The sequence below is a fragment of the Sturnira hondurensis genome, unplaced genomic scaffold (assembly GCF_014824575.4).
Source record: "Sturnira hondurensis isolate 20B ecotype Veracruz unplaced genomic scaffold, ASM1482457v3 Scaffold0021795, whole genome shotgun sequence".
Lineage (NCBI taxonomy): Eukaryota > Metazoa > Chordata > Mammalia > Chiroptera > Phyllostomidae > Sturnira > Sturnira hondurensis.
Window position 1 is genome coordinate 8,515,435 of NW_028094426.1, and position 23,555 is coordinate 8,538,989.

A 23,555-nucleotide genomic window follows, 5' to 3' on the forward strand; every position below is an offset into this window, starting at 1 on the left:
GTTAGCATGTAAGGGCTGGAGATCAAAAGCTTATTCCCCATATATTTTTGTAAGTCATGAAGAAAATAAAGCAACATTAGGCAAGGGGAATCTCTAAATGAATTTAATGAACAGAATAAGAAGCATCATATAACTCAAAATCTGTAGATTAATAGTCTATTTTTGTAGGCAAATTTATTCTAAAAGTTAATTTATTTATAACGCTGTTTCATTTAAGTTGTAAAAATTTTCATCTGCTATTCAATCAAATTAACTAGAAAGAAATCATGTCTTTTCAGCAGTTATTTTCACTTCTAGCATCTTGAAATTATGTCTTAGACTGTTATAATCTCTTCTCTTTTGTTTGGTTTTATTCACTGAGAACTCCCCACTGTGACCACATGGGTGGTAAGGTCCCTCGAAACTGTGAGACCCTCCACTGCCATACACACGGTTTGCATTTCATTGCCCAGAAGGGCTTAAAAGCAGCTATAAGTTGGAAGCTTCAGACTATCACTATTATAGAGGGTATTCGATTTCTACATGAGATCATCAACTGAATAAAATATAAAAGATGTTCCTACTTGTCCCATGAAATAAAAAGCCTATCCAAATAACAATGTCATAGATAGATCAGAGGGGAAGAGGGCTAACAGTGGAAAAAAGAGGAAAGGTCTAGTCAAAGAACACGTATGAATGACCCATGGGCATGGACATCACGGTGGGAACTAACTGTGGGAGAGGGGTGTACTGAGCAGAGGAGGAAAAAGGGGCAAATTAGGACAACTGTAATAGAATAACAGTAAAAGCATCTTACAAAATAAAATAAAGAACAAATACCGAAGACTGATGAATTGGCCTCATACCATAGAAAGTGAAGAGTGTCGCTTCTTAGGTGATATCACAGCTGTTATGTCTTTAAGCATTCAATTTTAACATCCATTATGATAAATTAGCAAAATGTTATGCCTTTATTTCTTTTTTATTTTTTATTTTTTTAAATTTAATTATTTTTCAAGTACACTTTTCTGTCCATTACTCCCATCCCATCTCACTCCCCGTGCTCCCCCCCTCCCTCCCATTTCCACCCTTCTCAGTTGTTGTCCATGTATCCTTTATATATGTTCCTCATGCCTTTATTTCTAAATCTTAAAAATTTTTTACTTTATACATTACAGTTGTGAGCCAGATGCGATTTTTAGATTTTGAGATGATGTCTATGATGATAATGGGGTTTTAGGTAGTGATGGTATGGGTTTTAATAAGCTCATAGTTAAACATCAAATATAAGGTTTCAATAATAATAGGTAAATTTTATATTAGCTTATCTTTTATATAATCACTGTTTTCAGATGATAAACACATGTCCATGTTACCAACAATTCATAAGTGTTTATGCCACAAAGGTAAAATTAGCCAGTAATGTAGTGATGGATCCTGTGAGCTAATCATTAAGACAAATAGACATTGTTTACTATAAATGATTTCTGTGTTACTTAATATACAGCATGAAGACATAAAATTTTATCAAGAAAAAGTCTGTTTCAATTTGTAAATTAGACTTAACTTTAAAAAAATGGGTTCCAAAGATTCAAGATCCAATAAAATTTTGTGTTTAAAATTATGTAAAAGAAGCACAATAAAACTACATAAAAATAAAATTACTGCTGCAAAGTCAAAGTTTTATTTAACTCAAGGCTTTATGATGTCTGGTGTGTGTTTACCGACAAAGCTTTATGGCAAGTGAGAGGAACACTAAATGGTAAATATGGCGTTCTTTGTAGAAAGCCTTATTATCCTTGAACAGCTATACAAAAAGCTTATTTGCTCATCACATCATGGCACAGATGAAAATCAACACTTCAAAGAGCCAGAACCATTGTTCTCTGACATTACCCTGTTCAAACCATCATTCGAGCAAGAGAAATGAAACAGATTGAGGGATTTTGCAATTTTCAACAGCAGTCAATTCCAAAGATGGTGTCTGCTCTAACAAAGATCTGGATGTCGTTTGAGCCAGTGCATCGACTGTGCTGAAAGAGCCACAATGCTGCCCTCGGCTGTGGCTCTGAGATAAGAATTCTGGTGAATAAGAACAGTTCTAGGACAGGCACAAATGAGATTATAGGACAGAGGCCCAAGTTGTGCCAAAACTCAGGCTGACGTTTTTGTCTTCAGCTGTCACAGACAGGATGGCTTAAAGCATGCATACCACATTATCCTTTTAAAAGGAAAATTATGAAGGGAAAAATGGTTTTCAAGGACAAAGTGTTATAAAACGCCAGAGAATTTGGACTTAGAGTAAAAGACTAGAGAACTAAACCTATTACAAAACTGGCACATCACTGTTCAGAATCTTGGCAGGACATATTTATAACAGATTTCATGTAGGGGATAGAATCCAAAAACTGCTCCTCCCCTAATTGTGAACTGAATTCTCCCTGTTTGAAAAAAAAAAAAAAAAGAGGAAGAAATAAAAATAACTTCATTTTTGGATTGTATGGAAATTTGAAAGGATACCCAGCCCAGCAGGATAGATTACCAACTGGAAAAGTTGGAAGGAAGGGAAGGTCTGGGATTTCAGGTCCCAAGCTGGTGGACACTGATTTGTCACAGAGGTTAGTTCTGTCTAGAAAGGGGAGCCAGCCAGCCTGTACAAGAGTACCCCCTGCTGGTTGGTTGGCCAGAGAATATTGGAGTGTCTGCTGTGGCAGCTGCTCATTTAAACTTCTACCCTGACATGTGCTGAAAGGAAAGCAAGAAATACTGGAGAGAAGAGTCAGGGAGAAGGGGAATAGGATGGATATGTTGCAAAGAGGGAAGTTAGGTGTTAGAATTTTCTTCAATTCTTTTGCTAAGGTCAAAAAATAATAAAAGATGATTACAGAAAAGAAGAGGATAACCCTGTGCCTAAATTTTATCCAAAGACATTAAATCATTATTAATGCTAATGTGTTTGTAACAGTGGCTTTTATTTTTTGACAATAGTTGTACCTCTGGATTATTACAGTGCAAGGGAAATCCTCATCTTTATCCAAAACACTTTGACTAGGTGATTTAGAGACCATAGAATAAAATGAAGATGATGTGAATTTATTTCTCCAAATGATGCAAATAGAGTCTGAAACCTTTCTTGTCCTTCTCAATAGTCAATGCTGGGATTAAGCTGAAAATTTAACAGAATTCTTAGATGAATACAGCCAGCGTGAAAATATGACTGAGACTGAGGCCCTATCAGATGCAAAAGGATGACCGACTGGGAAGGAAAACGGAAACAACAAAGACTTCATGGTGTGAGCTTGCAGGTGCCCTCTGCAACCTAGCCGTGCCATTTCAGTTTTCAGCAGTTACATAATTTTAACGAAAATAATTCTATCACAAGAAATGTACATAGCTCTATGCTGAGCTGCAGTATTAACAAATGCTAGCAGAGTCGAAGTCAGATTTGTTGTAATCTTTACAGCAAAGATACACTGGGGTTCTAAAAGGTTAATGAACCACTTGTGGTAGACCTTTCCTTCACATTTTAACTCTGTTTTATTCCTGATAGAACCATTAACTTCTACACTAACCTTTCTACTTGTTACTATTGCACACATTCTACCCACTAAAGCTTTCTATTGATTTTTGCCAGTGAGGTTTTATAAAATGTAGCTTTAAATACGTGGTTTCTGCAATCGTGTTAGCATTGGCCAGTGTGTGTAAAGACAAAAATTAATTCTCTGGTTTTAATTTTTTTATATTGTCATTCAAGTACTCTTTCCTTGTGGTTGTTTTTCAGCAGGAAACTTCTCTAAAGCTTTTACATTGTACTTTGTGAATTGTTCAGAAAATAGCATTTTCTTTAATTTCTTAGTTTTAAATAATATGCTCATCCTAAAAATGCTAGAAGGTACATAACTTTATTTTTTGTTGTTCAATATGTTTCCCAACATGTTCAATTATTGTACATGTGTGTATGTTAGAATAGGAGAGTAAGAACAAGAGATGAAAACAATGTATATAGACATACAGATAGTTATATCATGTGAATTTTATTTAGAAGCCTACCAATGTTGCTAAAATGGAAACATGAGATTGTCGAACAAAAATATTTAAGACTAAACTTGGCTCTGTCAAAAGCACAAATTTAGTACACCTTAAATAAAAATGCTACAAAGTAGTTAGTCCTGCCATTTCAGCATGAGTTTCCTAGTTTGTTTTGAAGATTTTAAGTTGGTTTTATTATTTTCAAATAATAAAATCAATATCCTAAAATCAATTTTCACCTAAAATCAATATCCTTCTTTAAAAAGTCTTTCAGGCTATTATTTGTTCAGGGTGAAGATACTTTTTTCTTAATTTAGAAGAGTAGTGACATATCATAATGACAAGTGAGAAGAACAATAAATGGTTGACCCTTGACCAAAGTGACTTGGACTGCACAGGTCCACTTATACGGGGATTTTTTTCAATAAATACCAGTACAGTGCTCCATCATGGTTGGGAATACAGGATGGGAAGAGCTGCCTTTATGCACTGGTCTTCACCATCTGTGGATATCAGTATCCATGTGGGTCCTGAACCCAATTCCTTGCAGATATCCAGAAACAACTTAAGTTTTCATTGAGTCAAAAGTTATCCCGGATTCTGGACTAGGGGAGATACAGCACCTGACATCCACATTGCTCAAGTGTCCACTGTATTAATTTATGTATGTTAAGTCACCTCTGAATCAAAGAACAGAACATTTTTCAGACATTTGACTAATTCTAGGTAATTTAAAGAATATTTTCTTCTGTAATAAAGCATTCACAATGAAGAGCAGAGAGCTACTTGATAAATAGGCAGTAGTATAATAACTATATTAAAATATTAAAAGTGTTATTTAAACATAGCATACACAAATATAAACTCAAGATGGATAAAAGACTTAAATATAAGTCACGACACCATAAAAATCCACAACAGGATAAAAATCCTAGAGGAGAACATAGGCAGGAAAATCTCAGATAGACTGTGCAGCAATATTTTCACCTATATGTCACCTGGAGCAAGGGACATAAAGGAAAGAATAAACAAATGGGACTTCATCAAAATAAAGCTTCTGCTCAGCTAAAGGAAACATCAACAAAATGAAAAGGGAACCAACCATATGGGAAAATTTATTTGCCAATGATACCTGGGATAAGAGTTTGATCTCCAAAATGTGTAAAGAACTCATGTGACTCTACTCTAGGAAGACAAACAATCCAATTAAAAATATGGGCAAATGGCCTGAATAGACACTTCTCCAAGGAGGACATACAGAGGGCCCAGAGACATATGAAAAGATGCTCAGCATCAGTAGCCATCAGAGAGTTGCAAATTAAAACCACAATGAGATAAGACACTACTCCACATAGGTCAGAATGGCCATAGAAAACAATCAACAAAAAAGTGCTGGGGAGATTGTGGAAGGGAACCCTAGTGCACTGCTGATGGGAATGCAGACTGGTGCAGCCACTGAGAAAAACAGTATGGAATTTCCTCAGAAAACTAAAAATGTAACTGCCTTTTATCTCCTAAGAATCCTGAAACACTAATCCAAAAGAACCTATGCACCCCACAGTTCATAGCAGCACAATTTATGATAGCAAATTGCTGGAAGCAACCTAAGTGCCCACAGTAAATGAGCGAATCAAAAATGTGACACGTTTATACGATGGAATACTACACAACAGAAAAAAAGGAGCTCCTACCATTTGAGACAGCATGGATGGAACTGGAGAGCATTGTACTAAGTGAAATAAGCATGGCAGTGTAAGACAAATACTGTATGATCTCACCTTTAAGTGGAACCTAATCAACAAAACAAACAAGTAAGCAAAATATAACAAACATTGAAATAAAGAACATACTGACAGTAAGGGGGGAGGGTGGTGGGAGAGAACGGGAGAAGGAAGGGCAAGGGTTAAGGAACATGTATAAAGGACACAAGGACAAAGCCAAATGGGGATTGGATTGAAAGTAGGAGGTGGGCATGGGTGGGACAGGGAGAGTGGTGGTAGGGAAATGGGGACAATTGCACTTGAACAACAATAAAAAAATAAACATAGGAAATTGTTAGTGTTATTTTTTTAAATTAAAGTGAATCAGATAAGAAAATTAAATGCTTAAATGAACTCAATGGTCTTGGATGAGATATTTATATATATTACTTGAAATAATACCACTTTTAGAAAGTTTATTTAAACACTGGCTATTGAAAACATTTCAGATAATTTCCAAATACTTTCCTGATTCTGTTAACAAAGGCTACAGTATCATTTAGCAAATTTATTTTATGGTGAATAAGTATATTTCAGTGTTTCAAACTCATAATAATGTATATCAATTATTTTTGTAAATTATCTATAAATTTATGAGTTTTGAGGTATTGAATTTAATAAAATATAGTCCATATGCTTCTTTTACTGAATACACTAGATTGTATTATTGTTATTTATCTTTCTGCTAAAATTCTACTAACTGTAATAGAATTGTATTATATTTAAGACATATATACATTTAATATATAAATGTGCATGAAATTTTAAAAATAAAAAGTCTATATAAAATTATAAATAATTAGATGTATCCCAAGCTCCCTGGCCATAGCACAAGTATCATCACAGAGAATCTTCACATTAACCCATTTTCTAAGATATTTTCTCATACCTTCCTTATATCCTTATATGCATATGTTCCTCTTACAGTAAATACCTCCATGTAAATCATGTCAAAGCACCTCATTTATACCATATTCCAAAGTAGACCACTGGTTTTCCTTACAAGTATGTTCCAATCTTGTGTTCACCATGATTGATGAGAATATCAGTTAATATCCGGTTTCTCACACTCAAAACTACAAGTCTTTTAAACAGTGCTTTTTCCCTAATTACTGGCCAAGTATTATAATTCTAACTTTGAAGTATTTCTCTTTCCCTCTGCATACTCACTTTATCCAGCTCCTTAATGACCTATTGTGACAGCCTGCTCTCCTGAGGAGGGCTGACAGTGGTCACACATCCTATGGATGGCTCTGAGTATCCCAGCCATGGTGTCCATGAATAAATCCTGTAGGACTAGAGGAAGAGGGGAGGGAACATACAAAGGATGTATGAGGCAAAATAAGTTACTAAAACATTTCAAAGGGAAAATTATGTATATAGGATTCTGATGTATATTATCATAGGTCAATAACAGAATAGATAGATGAACAGAAGGAAGGAGAGAGGGAACATAGGCAGAGAGAAAGTGAGACTGATAAAGAAACTGCATTTGAGTAAGATAATATCAGAGTGAGATAATTTAGAATCTACACACATAAGAAAAGCAACACTGTTCCAATAAGAACAAACATGTGGGAAGTAGAAAATTAACTACTTATCATGGTAATACTTTTGCATTTATTTTCATATGTAGTAATTAAAGTCTAGTTTGATTATTAAAAATCTCCTCTTTAGATTATGTATCTGAGGGTTGGAGAATACCCTCAGTTCTTTTAAAATTGAATATCCTTATCCAAAACTTTAGGATTGTACTTTATCCTTAGATCCCAAATAGTACAACAGTTGTCTGGTTATCTTAACTGTGTTAAATCAATCATTAACATGAGTAGAAATGACTAAAAATGCATTGTTTATTCTTAGTAGCAGTATCTAGATTTTTTACACAGTACTTACTATTTATTATATAATTAAATAAAAAGGTATGCATAATGTTTATTTTGTAAGAAGCTGATTAGTATATGCTGGCAATACTCACCTCTTTCCCGTAGCTGTGCTATGTGGAAAGCCTAAATTTTTGAACCGAAAGAGATAATGTGTCTATTGTCAACAAAGTGTCTTGAACTGAAGACCAAGTACATAAATATTCTGAATTTTTCGAACTTGCTCTTGTAATCTAACTTTATAATGGGCTGCAGACAGATACACTTCAGTTTGAGACACTAACACCGTGGAAGTGTTCACTCATTCTCTTTAAAGCAATGAAAGACTACATTTTTACCATAAGACATCAGATTTTAAGCAATCAGCAATTTTGTTTCAGTTCTTTTTTTTTTTTTTTTGCTTCATTTGATAATATGAAACAGCTGGACATAGTTAATTATTAGATGTCATTTCTTTAAGATAGCTGAGTCACAGAAAAATTTAATGGCTTTGAAATTTTAAATTATACTTGTGATTAGGTCGTTTAAGTAAGGCCACTGATCAGGAGATCAGAGTCGTCTGAGATGATGCCAAACGTCTTAAGGTGGAGACAAAGTCAGGATGCCACTTGACAAACTGTACCTTGTGTGGAGAGTCCAGACAGCAAGTGGGCATTAGGAAGCTGGAGATAGGCGAGAGGGAGTGGGATGTCAAAGCTTGTTTTGTTTGTCTTATTATTTGTAAAAGGAAAGTCATAGAAGAATGATCTAGAGCACAGGTAGCAGAAACAAGGCCCGTGGGCCGAAGCCTGACCTCCACCTGGTTTTATCTGGGCGGCACCTTGCTTCCATCCCAGCAGCAGCGCCAAGCTCTCACTTAACTGTTAAGACGTAGTTACATTTACACAGTCCTAAAATTATATTCGGCCCTTTGAAGGCAAACACGAGGCTGCTGTAGTCCCCTGTGAAAATGAGTTTGACACCCCTGATCTAGAACTTGCATTGCTCTTGATAACATCCTCCTTTCCATTCTAATGTTTGAGAACATGAATAACATCCCTAGAGAGTATAATACGGAGGGTTTTGTCCTCAGGAGAAAGCCCAAGTTTAGGTGAGACAAGGCAGAGGAAATTTCAGAAGGCTGGTTGAGGCCTGTGGCCTCTTTTGGCTGCAGAGCGAACTGTGAAAACACTAGGGCAAGAGGGGAGAGAAGAATATCGGGGGAGGCAAAGGCAGCTTTCTGGAGCTTTGAGTGGCACGGTGTTCAAAAAGGCCTGACTGTTTTTAAGCCCTTGAGCTTACCTAAAGCACTTCAGCTACTACTTGGCAAGGCTGTGCTTATAAAGTTGTGCGTTTATAATTGCTTTTTTCCTAAATCCACACACGTCTTGTCTTCAGCAGCAGAGGAGATGCATGGATGTCAGAGTAGAGCTATCAGGCATGGAGGTATGCACCTCCTCATGGCTGAGGGAAGGGGCAGGCAGTCAGGCCTAAGTAGTCTTTAGTTGGTGCCGTGCTTTGCAAGAGGCCTTGGCAAGCTGTCAGGGGCCCACCATCATTGTGCGGCGGTATGCGCTCCATATTGGTGTTTGCGCAGGCAGCTGTGGTGTTACAGAGCCCTTACTAAAAGATGTTGACAGGTTTTTGGAAATTGTAACTTCAAGTGAAACACTGTAAAATAAAAACAATTTTACCACAGACTAGTTGATGTAAATTAATTCTGGACACAAAAACATCACCAAACTTTTAAACAAAAACCCATTGAACTTCTAATATTAAACTTTGAAATAAATGTGTGCTATACATTTATTTAATAAAGATTCATCATAACAAGTAAGATCATTGTTTTCTAACCCACTGGTTCCAGCTCTGGGTAGAGGTGACTGGAGCCCATCCCACTAGCTCAGGGCACCGGTTGGAAGCCCACCCTGGACAGGATGCCCGTCCATCACAGGGTGCACTCACACACACCCCACATTCATTCAGACTGGGATAATTTACACACACATATTCACATCGTGTACATCTTTAGGACGTGCAAGGAAACCAGGATACCAGAGAAAAGCCACACGGACACGGGGAGAACATACACTCTCCACACAGATAGTAGCCCCAGCCAGGAATCAGATCTTTTTTGTTGCTATTTTATTTTTAATTGTTTTTATTGTTGTTCAAGGGCAGTTGTCTCCATTTCCCCCCTACTACTTTCCCCCGCCCCACCCATACCCACCTCCCACCCTTGATCTTACCCACCTTTAGCTTTGTCCATGTGTCCTTTATACATGTTCCTTGATGATCCTCCCCCATTTTCCCCCCATAGCTCCCCCCCACTCAGTTACTGTCAGCTTGTTCTTTATTTCAATGTCTCTGGTTCTATTTTGCTTGCTTGTTTGTTTTGCTGATTAGGTTCCATTTACAGGTGAGATCATATTTATGTCTTTCACCAGCTGGCTTACTTTCCTTAGCATAATGCTCTCCACATGGGATACTATGCAGCGGAAAGAAAGGGCTCCTTCCCTACACAACTGCATGGATGGATCAATTCTTTTTTCTCATCAATGTTATAACGTGACAACATCATGCAAAGGTATGTTATTCAAAGATCGGCTGTACTTGCACTGCGGCTAAATTCACAAATCCTCTTCTTCAGGAATGTACAGACCAGCTCCCGCACTTTAGGAGGTCTGTATTCCATACATATGGCCTGGTCAGAGCTCCGGTCACCCTAACTAGAGACCCCAAGAGATCATAGGGACCATCCATGTGATGTGTTCATTAGCACCACGACGTATTGAAGGCCACTTAAGGGATCATATCATATCACATCTTGTTATATTTAACCCATAATTGAGAGAAAAAAAGATTCAGCTGTCCTTGAGAGTGAGAAAATACATTCATGCAGTTACTCAATCCTTTATCCCAGGCTCTATGGCAACACGGGGTGGGGAGGGAAGAGCAGGAAAAAGTATATCCTTCAAGAGCACTTTGTTGAGTTGAAACAACAGATAATTTTATTACAATACAATATGTTCTGTGATAGTGGTTTGTACAAAGTACACAAAGAGCACATAGGAAGGGGGCTTATTTCAGTCTTGAAGTCAAGAAAGGCTTATTAGATAAATGTATATCTGCTCTGAAATGTGGAGGAGGACTAGGCGTTAGTCCAGCAAAATAGGATGGTTCAGTCCCTCGGGTTTGGGAAACAGTGTTGGCCAGGTCTCTCTGGAGAGGACCGACTGTCTTAGACATTAGGAGAGTGTGTGGGCAAAGTACCAAATGAAGGGGATCCAACAATGTTCTCTAATTTTTTATTACTTTAACTTTTGTTTTCACTGCTGCTACTGATAATTCTAGATGTATGCTTCTGCTATATAGATAAGGAAGACATGTACTTTTGAACATAATAAAACTAAATAAAATAGGCAAAATCTGCATCACTCAATATTATATACACTCATATGCTCCAAGGTAAAAAGATGCTATTCCCAAAGCATGAAAATTAAAAATCAACTACTTCAGACAAGTGGATCCGGAGAGGGTTCCAAATACTGTCCATTATTGTTGGCTGGAATAATTTTTAGATGTATATTACAGACTTTCTCAAGCAGAAATAAATGCATGTTGTAAGATTAAAGGTCTCCCTACCTCCAATACCAAACAGTGCTCTGCTATCCCGGTGATTTTCACCTTCCTATCACATGACACACAAAAACTGATTACCAAAATTCTGCAGCACACCCAAATGTTGTATTTTTTGCAGATCTGGCAGAAAAAATAAGTATAATGTCGATTCGTTCACACCAGACAGCTATTGTTGTGTTCTGTTATTTTTTTTTATTTGACGATCTAAAGGAAAAGATATCAGTGTGCCTGACTAAATGGTGATGTATTGCATGTTTTAAAACTTTTGCAGCACAGTAGTTGAAAGTTGCTGTGCTGCTCCGTAAATCCTCCCAGACCACAGGTGAGACCATGAAAAGGATGGGAGACCTTGACCATGATGAAGATTGTTTTTACCACCTTCATAGGATGGGGCCCCATTATAATCAACAAATATTTTCAACAAATAAAGTGAAAAGTTCTTATCTCTGAGTTAATGAGCACATACAAAAAATGAAAAATTATTTTACTAATTTTACTATTATTTTATTCACTACACATGTTGTCTCTCCTACTAAAAACTATGTTCTTTGAGAGCAATTATGTGAAGTTTTGTTGTCATTTTAATGGTCCTATGTCCAGTAAAGTACTTGGTCCATTTAATGTGTTTAATAAAAATTACATAGAGAGATAGACCAACAAACTTAGAGAATGTCCAAAATTCTGAAAATAGTTGGCATATTATTTTAGAGTCTAATTTATCTCCCAGATAAGATTAGGTGTTTGGCATTGTGTCAGTAGAGTAAGGAATTGAGAAGCAGAACATGGCATTGGAAATACTATGCCCATGTAATTCCAGAGTTGAAATTAGAATAGGCAAATTGAATCTTAGTATTTAAATGTATGCCACATAGTGGGGGAAAAACTGTTTGAAGAAAAGGTTTCACAAACACAGTGACTTCTAAAACAGGTCATAAACTATTCATCTCTCTCCTTTGTTTCAACTATGTGAAGCCATGAAAGCAAATATGTTTCTTAAACTCACTTTCTCCTGAAGATAATTTGTCAAGTCTTTGCCCTTAACTTTTGACAACCCAATGAATCCATGAAAATAGAACTGGTCCATATGCCCAAGGCCTAAAAGAAATTATAGTTCCAATGGATATTAGGTAGTGTATTAAAAAGGAACATCAATCCCTTCACTTGGTTTTTGTGACAAGCTATGTCTATGACCAAAATCTGAGAATATGTGCTAAAGGATCAGTTGTATTTGTCATTCCTTTAGTAGAATGGAGGATAATAAAGACAGTAGGAATAAATAAAAATTGTTAAGGTGGTTCCTTAACAAAAATTCATTTGTGAATATGCACAAATTAATTACAGTTTTTATTAAAGTTTATCATAGAACAAATGAACTTCAAAATATTTAGTAAAGCAACTTAGAAAATTGCCCAGGACATATGTTTCAATGACCCAAAGAAACATTATGTTCTTTGGTGAGAAATAAACCATAATAGCTGTTTTTAAACATTATCCAGAGAAACAATAATTTATCATAGTAATCTTATTTAAATAACATTTGAGGGGTGATTAACAGGAGGTATGAATCAATGGAAGTCTAGTTTTGAACATTTCATAGATAAAAACTATCCAAACTATAATCTAAAATGATTTATATAAACACTTATTTGGGACCTACTATGTGCCAGATAGTGTGTTAAGTATTAATCATATACACAATTTCTGTCTTAAAAACATTAACAGTCTTGATAAAATGTTATAGCAATGAAACAAACACAAATACAGAAACCTAGCAGAAAACAGATGTATTGTAAGTGAAATTATTAAAAAACATAATACAAAATGTCATTGAATTTCCATTTTGTTGTAGAGATTGCAATACCATGTAGAAAATAAAATTTAATTTTAGCATAGTATAGCGTTGAGAAAATTTGATGTGTATAGAATAAGAAGAAAAAATTACAAAACATATATGAGACCTTTAGAATAATTGAGAATTATATCACTGTCCAAATCAATAAGGAATATGAAAAATAAAAGCAACAGAACATAAGCTAAATAGAATTTTCTGAGTGCATTCTTCAAAGTTTTCCCATGAGGTGCTAGCAGTTTGGAAGTACTTTTAGTGTACTTAGAGTATAATACCTTTCCATAAGGAATCATCTGTACGCGAGTGATTGTCCATGAGAGATACATTGTGTAAGCCTTGTCATCTTGAATATATTTTAAGTAAACTGTCTTAAAGAAATATTTATTGCCATTTCATGAAACTATCTTCTTTTGGTCTATATAGAAAAATGATCAAATTGAGTATGTTTAGCATAACTCTGACCCCAAAGTCCCATGACTGGAAACCATAGTCTTTTCCAGGCAAAACTGTGCTTACTAGTGGTTCCCATTGATCTAATTGTGCAATTTTTCTCTTTATGGCACTCAGATGGATAGTCAGAAAATATGTCAGTAGTTTCTTTTGATAAGGGAGTCTTCTGTAAGGTGCCCAAGGGAGGTATTGAGTGGAGATATTTTATTGGTAATACTGGTACTTCAAGGAAAGCACTTGAGGAAAGGCAAGCCCACACTATTTTTGCCACAGCATTTCCCTCAGCCTCTGGCCATCTTGGAGTCAAGGCTTTGCAGAGTCGATTTTGATACCTCACGTCAAAATTCATTTTGACTAGATTAGGGAAGCGCTAAGCCATTAGAACCCCATGTTTATCTTTTGAATCACAAAGAATATGATTGAGGATTTCTTCTCTAATTAATCCAGAGTAGCAACAAATAACTTGCAAATCAGTCTTACCTTGGAAAAAACAAAATTCACTGGTAAGGGAATAAACTCACTGTAAAAAGAAATGACCATAACTATCAGAATACAAAACAAAGGCTGATAAGGAAGCGATATCTCATAGGTGACTGAGTTTAGGTTAGAAGTACTTCCTTTTTTTAGACCAATGATAAATGTAAAATGTTTACTTAAAAAAGAAAAACAGTTAGACAAGAGCAATATGTATGAGGACCTGAATAGAAATTTTCACAGAAGAGTACTTGTGGTTTAGTCTTCTGCTCAATATAAACCTGAGGTAGTATGTGGATGTTTAAAAAATCAAGTTAAGTGTCTAAACTTATATAACTATGGAAGGGCATGAGCTTAGAATCAGTGGACTTGTTACCGAACAAGGATGGGGGGAGGGCAATACTTGGCCCACCGAGGGATGCCAAAAACTGCTTCAGAAAACAGAGGCCACTCCCAAGGACGATATACTAATATCTATTGGGCTCTTCTGTCCGCCAATTGGAAAGACATCTCTCAATGCCAGAGATTTGTGAAAAGGAAACAAAATGTTTATTTAATGCTATTTAGGCCTAATGCCTTCATTAAAATATTAAAGTCTTTAAGGGTATACACCTACACACACAACCACACACAGCGCTCCCTTCTCCCACTATCCCAACTCCGGGTACCGTAAATCAGGAAAAGAGCACACGTCCATTTTTCAGGTCGCTGCCACTGTGGGCTGTGTCGCCTGTCCAGGCAGGATCTCCAGTTAACCCAAAGTCATGCGGCACCTTCCACTGGCAAGAGTTCTTTGTACCAAGTTCCAGTCAAAGTCTCTCCTGCTTTCCAGGTCACTCAGCCAAAAGGAGCACCCCAAAGCCGCGTGGGCCTCTTCTACCAAAGCCGCACTCCACCAAAAGCGCACGTCTTTCCTCTTCACCTGGCCGCAGGGATCTCCATCCTGGCAAAGCTGAGTGGTCTTCCCTTTCACCTGGCCAAGAAGGGGTCTGCACTCTGCTGAAACCATGTGGCTCTCTCTCCTAATGGCTACAGGGGTCTACATCTTTCCAAAACAGTGTGGCTCTCCCCCTTACCTGGCCAAGAGGGAGTCCTCACTCTGCTAAAGCCACATGGCTCTCTCACAGGCACTCTCTCAGAGAAGCAGCCCCCAATTACATCCTGGGTAGCAGCCACTCACTGCTCCCTGGCCCAAAACTTGGCCACAGCTATTTAACATATCTATGAAACTAGTTAAAGGTTATAGATGTTAAATGACCATTCCAGAGGTTAGCTGCAAAACTGTTGTTATGCAAAACAACTCTCAATGGCCCTGCTCCATTTGTCTGTTCCCCCAACTGATACCTGGGGCTGGGGGTGATGACATCTTAATATTTCCTCCAGTATTCCTATACACTTTGAGTTCTGGACACCATTCCAAATCTTTTCTGGGCCCCCCTGGCTGCACCCTGTATCAGACGTAGCTCAGAGAAGCCATGAATCCCAAATTGCTCTGCCATGTTTAGTTCCGTTGGATGGTCAGGGACATAAACCCCTATCTTCACCTGGAAGTCTCCATCAGCAGAGCTCCCTCATGTGGACTTGACCTTAGGTCTGTTGGAAATTTGCTTCCAATGTACTATGGCTTAATCCTCAAAGCCACCATTTATGCTCAGTATCTAGTAACTTCATTCTGAGAGTAGGACCTTGCAGATGAGTTCCATTAGGTACTGTAGGAGACCGTTCTGTGTGGTGTGGCCCAGCTCCCACCGGGAGATGCACAGGACCCACGGCCATGGACAGGTTCTCCCATGGGGGATCAGGCCTGCTATGTACCTAGACCTCTTTGAATCTTGTTTTTTTTTGCTAAAAACTCCCTCACCCGGATTTGTGGCAAACATTCCCTGCAAAGTAACTTCCTAAAAACCTTCCAAGGACCACTGTAATCGGTTCAACCACTTTGCCTTTTCCTTTGCAAATATCCCTCTTCTGCAATATGATTGCCAGCATCCTCTCCTTTGTTTGCTGTAAAAGGTAACCACCTAAAGCAACGTGTGCATAGTAAATGAGGACCATCATGTAATGTGTCAGTGAAATCCAATAAAGGCTGGTCACAGCAAGGGCCTGGGCTTTTTGCTCCCCTTGAGAGAAGAGCCATGCCTGCCCTTTTCCTCCACAGGACTTGGTAGTCCTGCAAATGTCTCATTTCATCCATAACGACGTGGACACTGTAGACTAGTGTCTGCATCAGGTACTATAGTGAGCGAGAGAGTAAAGACCATTAGATTTTCCCATTGAGGCAAATCCTCCATCCAATGAATATGAGTCATTACTGAAAAACCTCAAAAAGATATAATCTTATCAGTAGCTTTTATCTGGAGCTAAGTCACCTACGTAGAAAATATTGAAATTTCAGGCACTTACATAAGTATATCATATAAGTTTCATTTGAAGACTTCTTGAAGCAAAAATATTGATTTAGTCATTTTGTTCTTATTCCTGTATGGGTCAATAACCCTTCCCTCTCTCATATTCTCAACATAAAATTTATGTTTACCTCATACTTAGTAGGGTCACAGAAAAATCTCAGTATCACTAGAATAGATGGCCCAATAGTATTCTATCAAAAGTTCAACCTACTTAGGCAAAGGAAAGACATTATCCACTCAGAAAGTTGGTGCACATTGCTCCCCTGCAAACGTATAGTTTGTCATAGTACAGCAGTCGTTGCTTAAGAGAAAAGAAGGGTCTCAGCGCTGGTCAATTTCTCTAGGTCAGCTACATGATACCAATGCTGGAGCATCCTCACTCCACATTGAATTAGATCCCCAGCCCCTGAGGGGAAATGTTTTGATGTAGGAACCCTCCAAAAATTTGGAAATAAACTTTTTAACTGGAAAACTTCTGTAAGAGTGGGAGCATGAGATTAAGAAGAGTGTCAATGGGCCATCAGTAGAGGTACACACTCCAGCTAAGCATGAAGGGTTCTCCACTGTGCTTGAATTCGCCATGACTTGCCACATATATGAGATCTCAGTATGCATGGGCCACTATTTTGTTCAGTCCCAAGAACAAAGACAAAATTAAACTCCTGGGAGAGAGAGATCACGAAATAATTATTCAAAACTGTCTCTGAGAAATCTAGGATCCCTACACTCAGATTTAGGTTGGATCCTTTCAACCAGGTTTGAGTGCACTTTATATGAGACTATGGTAAAACTGTGAATATACGTGGGAGACTGCGGAGGAGGAACCAAATATGACATTTAGAGGTGAAGTTGAGCCCAGGAAAGGAAGAAACACTACCAACCAAGCATCCAAACCAACGGAGACTAGGGGAAAAAAATCACAGAGGCCAAAAAACTCTAAGGAGAGAAAAAGGTTGGCAGGAAAGGGAATGAAGAATGTCAGCTAAAGGGAGAAGCAAAGACATTTCTAGAAGTGCTAACAAATTATGCAACAGAAAAGGACAAAGGACAAGCTCTTAGCTTATCGAAATTAGTAGCATATAAGGCTTGGAAATTAATAACTCATAATGTAAAATGCATTGAAAAAATAAGAGGATTTATTAAAATTACAGAATAGCTTTGGAAATTTAGGAAAGCAAACTAGGGGAAGTCGTTTCAAATGTTCTAAGAGCTGGCAAGGTATGACAAAGTTGATATGATTGCTTTAGAAAACAAAACTTGGCCTTTTGGGTAGAAGATGAGAGTTTTTTCAGAGCCCTGCTATAAAGGATCAGTTTCTCTCATGTTGCAATGAATTGCCCACTCATAGCATCGTTCAAAAAGAGCCAGGAAAGACACCCCCCATTGACCATATAGATCTTCATTTTCTTTTTCAAACTTTAAGCTTTATAAAACAAGATGTATGTTCTACAAGTACTCAGTGTTATAAAAATACCAAATTAATATAACAATTCATCTCCTCATTTCTAAGTTCTTAGAGCATAAGACTTTGTACAGATCTATGTGTAAAGGCCCAAATCTGACAGGACAATGAGTAGACACTTTGTAATTATTTTTCTGACCGAGATAACTATTGGAAGTTTTCTAAATCTTGTGGTTTATTTATTACTCCATTTTTACATATGAAAAATCACAATGACATGACTGATTTGAGTTTAACATTTCCCACAATAACCATCGTGGTTAGAAATAGAAGTCCCTATCAAAATCTCTTTCTCTAATTAGTGCACCTAGGATATGCCCAATAGATTTGATTTTTTCAAGATTCTAAAATGTAAAAGACTATAATAAAGGCATTCTGTATTTATGATTTATTATATAAACATATTTCTCTAGTGATAGAAAGAGACAAAATTATTTTAGAATGATTTGGGGGTATTTAAACTTAGAAATAGATAGATGAATATATCAAGTCATGCCATTTTGATGCTTTTATATCAAATATTGAGGGTTTTACTTACTCAGATTCCATTTTCACTTAACTTGAATTTGAATACTTCAGTAATTTTGATCATATTGTCCTTCTCATTGTAATCATTTTTAAGCCTGATTTACATACTTTTGAAATTTCAGTTTCATTTTATTTACCCACACACTGCACCACATTTTAACTTTGAAATAAATTATCTTTACACAAACATCATTGCTATAAAAAGGGTGAGGAAATGAGGTGCCAGTTATATTTTCTTAAGAATTGTGGGAAGTTATTTGCTGTTTTAGCGCAATACACACATACATGCGTGCACACACACACATTTAACAGAGCTTTTCTATTATGTCAGGAAGCTCGTGGGAGATTACAAAATAACCTTAAATTGGTAAATAAGTCAAGTGGGTGGCATTATCAGTGAGTGCACAATGTCAAATTGCAATGCATTGGACTTCTACAATTGCACGCCAATTCTGCTTAAAAGAATTGTTTTTTTCTTCCTCCCAATTTGTAAACCCACAGTCTCCTTGAAAAATAAAACTCTGCACTTGACATTCTAAGAGTCTCCTTATCCCATTTCCATTAAAGACAAGTCTGACTTTGGGAGCACTAAGAATTTCAGAGAAGTGAATTCCAGAGAGAAACTCCTACTGGAATAAAGTCTGCCTCCCCGGGAACAGGAGGACAGCTTTTTCTCACCCCTGCTAATAAAGAGCTAGACTAATGTCTCCTCTTGGGGGCCCCGGTAATACTCTCATGGAACATTCATTTACAGAAGCTGCTGAGCTAACTCCAAAGTCCCCCTTTCCCATAGCAAGTTGTCTACAAAGACAGTAAATTTAAGGGGTCATGATTATGTTGTCTCCCAAGACACTGAGTAAAATGCTGTAAGTTCTCACACCCCATTTTAAACTCTCTCATGGATTGTTGATGACAGGATGTGCATATCTTGAAGAGGTCACCTCCAAGAAGTTTCCACAAAGCAACTAATAACACAGACTAGATAACTGTAGAAATAAAGGCACTTAAAAAAATTCTTCTTTCTTGCACAATTAAAATAGATGGTGTCACTGTATATGCAATAGAATTAAGGATGTACAACCTCATCTTAAAGGCAAAAGATAATAAATGAAACTTAGCATAACTTCTTTAAGGAAGAGAAATTTAGCTTTTTCCCAATATACAGCTTAGAATAAGGCCTTTCACAAAGAAAGACAAAAGGGAGGGGAGGAGAAGGGGAGAAAGGAAGGAAGAAAGGGGGAATAAAATAGTAAATAGAAAAGTTTATATTACAGCTAGGATGGCGAGGAAGTTATAAAAGATATTTGGTAATCACATGCATTAGGATTTTATTTTTTAGTTATTTGATACTGTTCTTGAATTCTCTTCTAATAAATATATTATGGGACTAAAATATAAAGTAAGATCCTGTATATGAGAGGAAATTGAACTGAAGCAATTTCTATTGCTGGCTGAGAGGGGTTTCTTTGTTGTTTTTTTCCCTAGTGAGTACTCTATCATCAGCAGGAGGTCAATTTATGGTCTCTTTAAAATGAATAAATCCAACAGGTTTTCTTTCTTTTTTTTTGTTATTTTTTAAACCTGCCTTAGCATTGTGAGAGCAAACTTAATATATGGACTTCAAGTTGATTTTCTCTAAAAAGGATGGTTTATGCCCAGAAGTGCATCTCTCACTGATACTCATTTTCTGGGGACTGGTTTGTGACTCTGTGTAACACTAGCTCTTTTCGTAGCCACAGGAAGAATTAGTTAAAAATTGACTTTGAATGTAATTCATTTGCTACAAAGTGGTCTTTCACCCCCTGATTTTCTCTTTAACTCGCAACCACATTTTCCTTTCCAGTCCTTTGTTCAAAAATGAAGCACACAGCAAAGCGTGTGAGGATGAGGATTTGTGAATACCTCCACGCGCACCATGGTGTTCTCAGCACTGAGCCACTAAGGCAGCTCTGCTGTCTTGTGCTGGGTGAGTGAGGAGAGAGTTAAGAACAGCGAGTAGCTGGCTAAGAGGAGCCTCAGGGAGGAGCTCCCAGAGACACTTACCTGGGAAGCAGAAAGCCATAGCCTTCATCGTGTCTGGGCTGGGTTCCCTGCACTCAACTCCTAGGGATGGGCTGGTTGCTGGACATGCCACTAACTTCCGTGTCATTGTACACAACTCAGCACTGGTAAAACTGAAAGGAAAATGTTTTCCTTATCTATCTGCTCAAAGTTAACTTAGTCATAGCTTAGGGTCAGTTACATTGCAAAGCTGATTATAAGTACACATTTTAATGGGGCAAAAATCGTTTAGGACCTGTTGCTACTCCACTTCCTTTGTAAGTAGTCAAAGTTTGTTTACCCTTTCCTTCTTTCTAAAATCCCATCATGAATATTAGGAAAGGAGATTGTGCTATGACTCAATGTACTTTCAAATCAGCATTGAGATTCTTTAAGCTTCTTCTCAAGTTATAAATTAAAAGGTCTTTGCCATTGGTCTCTCTGCTAATGCTGTTTGCTAGCATACAGGTGGGATCTTTGGGATCATTCCAATAGTTCACTCATAAATAAGAAACATTTTTCCATCTACATCTCCCATAGCAAACCATTTAGATACAGAGTAAACTTGGCATTGATCAAATAAAACATACTTTCAACTCCTATCACAAAATCTTTCTAATGCTCATACAAAGGGGAAAAAGATGTTATCTGTGATTAGTTAGCTCACACAGTCTCCATACCCTTTAATAAGGGCTCATCTTTGCCTCTTTCATCGGTGCACTATTCTTGATCCTGATTACTAAGTCAAATGAAAAGGGAAAACAATTCAACATTCAACAGCTTTTGTAAGACAGAAAAGTATCAGTAAAAATAGGCAATTAAAAGATACAAAAAGAGATAAAAACTGCATCTAACATTGATTTTCAATGGCTATTAGTTTTATTCACAAAGCAACTGAAAATATAATTCAAAAAAACTAAACACCTTTAAAAATTATTTTCTACTCATGTCTTCCTTCTTCAAAGAACCTGACATAGTAAAAATTCCTTTACTTCATATAATTGGAGTCTACACCTTTTAAAAAGAAAGCTAATTAAATACTTCTTTTTTCTCTGGTTCTCTAGAGGCATTTATTTTAAAAATGTATATTTTGAGAGAAAATTAGTTTGTGCAGAGAAACAAATGTTAGCTTGGAAGGTCAGTTAACTAAGTTAAGGTTTACCACTGTTAACTCAGTTATAAAGGAATCTAAACCCCTTAAGAATAGTATCTAGAAACAGAAAAAAATCAGTAATTTGAAGGTTGAGCCTCACAACTTAAATCTGGATGAAGTTATTTCTGGAGAAATAATGTTGTAATGTTTCTAATATTTACTTAAATACAAATAAAATTAAAATGCGTAAAAATTCAGACAGATACATTTAAAATTCTACCTGCCATCAACTGAGAATTGTTTTAGGTGATATTATTATTATGTGGAAATCATTTTATGTAATTATTTTGTGTGATATTACTTTTAGATATTCAGAATCCAAAATTCTATTTATGACTAATAGGTAGAATAAGCGATTAGCATCATGTTTGGTACAAAATAATTTCAAATTTAACCCACCTCACCATCAGATATTCATTACTTTAGCATCTCTTAAACTGTCACGGACATGGACCACAGTGTGGCGATTGCTGGTGGGGGGTGGTATAAGGGGACTAAATGGAAGTGGGAAAAATACAATAAAGATCAAAGTTTAAAAAAAGGAGAAATGATGAAGCTGCCAAGGAGAAGAAAGTTAATGTGGATGGATCAATGCTCTATTTCAAAATAGAATCTGCTTGAATTCTTTATAAAATAATTTTTTTACACATTGGTGTTCCTCACTACGGCAATGTTATAATGAGGAGTAGGCGTCCCTTCTGGAAAAATCTTCTCTTAGGCAAGATTTATTTTGGAAATCTTACAAAACAAGACTGAATGAAGCTTAAAAGTTATGCCAATGAAAACTAAACAGGTTATTTGGAGAGTGCGTTCTTTTACTTTTAGTAATTTGCCTTACTTCTCATTTTTAATGGACATATATTACTTTTTAATAAAATAAAACAAACTATAAATAAAGGGCTTCAAAAAACCTTCAGGTTTCTCACCATTAAGTATGATATTGACTGTAAATTTGTAGATATTCTTTATCCAGTTGAAAAATTTTCCTCTATTCTTAGTTTACTGATTTTTTAAATCAAGAATGAATGTTGGATTCTTAAAATTCTTTTTTCTACTTCTATTAATATAATCAGTCTTTCCTGTGTAGCACGTTGATATGGTGGGTTATATTAATTGATTTTTAAGTCTTTTACATCATACTAGAAGTTCTAGCTAAGGCAATAAAAAAAGAAATAAAACATATACAGATTGGTGAGAAAGGTGTAAAACTGTTTGTTCACAAATGATATCACATTTCTATGGAGAAAACCCCAAAGTAACAGACACCCTCCTAGAACTCATAAGCTACTTATATCATGGTTGCAGGATAAAAAGTTAATAGCCAATATAACTGTTTCTCTATACTCCAATAATGAACAAGTGGGATTTGAAACAAATGGTGTTAAAAACACCATTAACATTAGTGCCTCCCCAAAATGAAATACTCTAAGTATAAATCTAACAAATTACATAAGATTTATCTGAAGAAAACTAAAGTTCCAAGGAACATAATCCAAAAAATTCAATAATAGGGACACATCCACGTTTATGGATGGGAAGGCTCAATATTCTCAGTGTCATTTTTCTCAGTTTGAAAAAAATTTACAAGGCATCCCAAAAGGCAAAAACGCAATTTTAAGAGTTAGAGCCAGCATCAGAACGACTCATGCAGAGGTCATAGAATTAGACTGCAGAAACTGATAGCTGAACAAGGTGAATAGGCCTTATTAAGGGAGTCAGAAGCTACAGTGAGAAGCGCCGTGTTATTCCGTCTTCTGACGAGGCCCTGTCTTGTAGTGAGTTTGTGTCTTTAGACTGTGAGCCAGGCAGTGTTTCTCTGTTTTCTTCTCCTCTCCTCTCAGGTTGGGCAGGATGGTCAGAGTGCGCTGTGTGGTATTTCCTGACCCCAAGCCAGTTAGTCACTGATAATACCTCGGCGG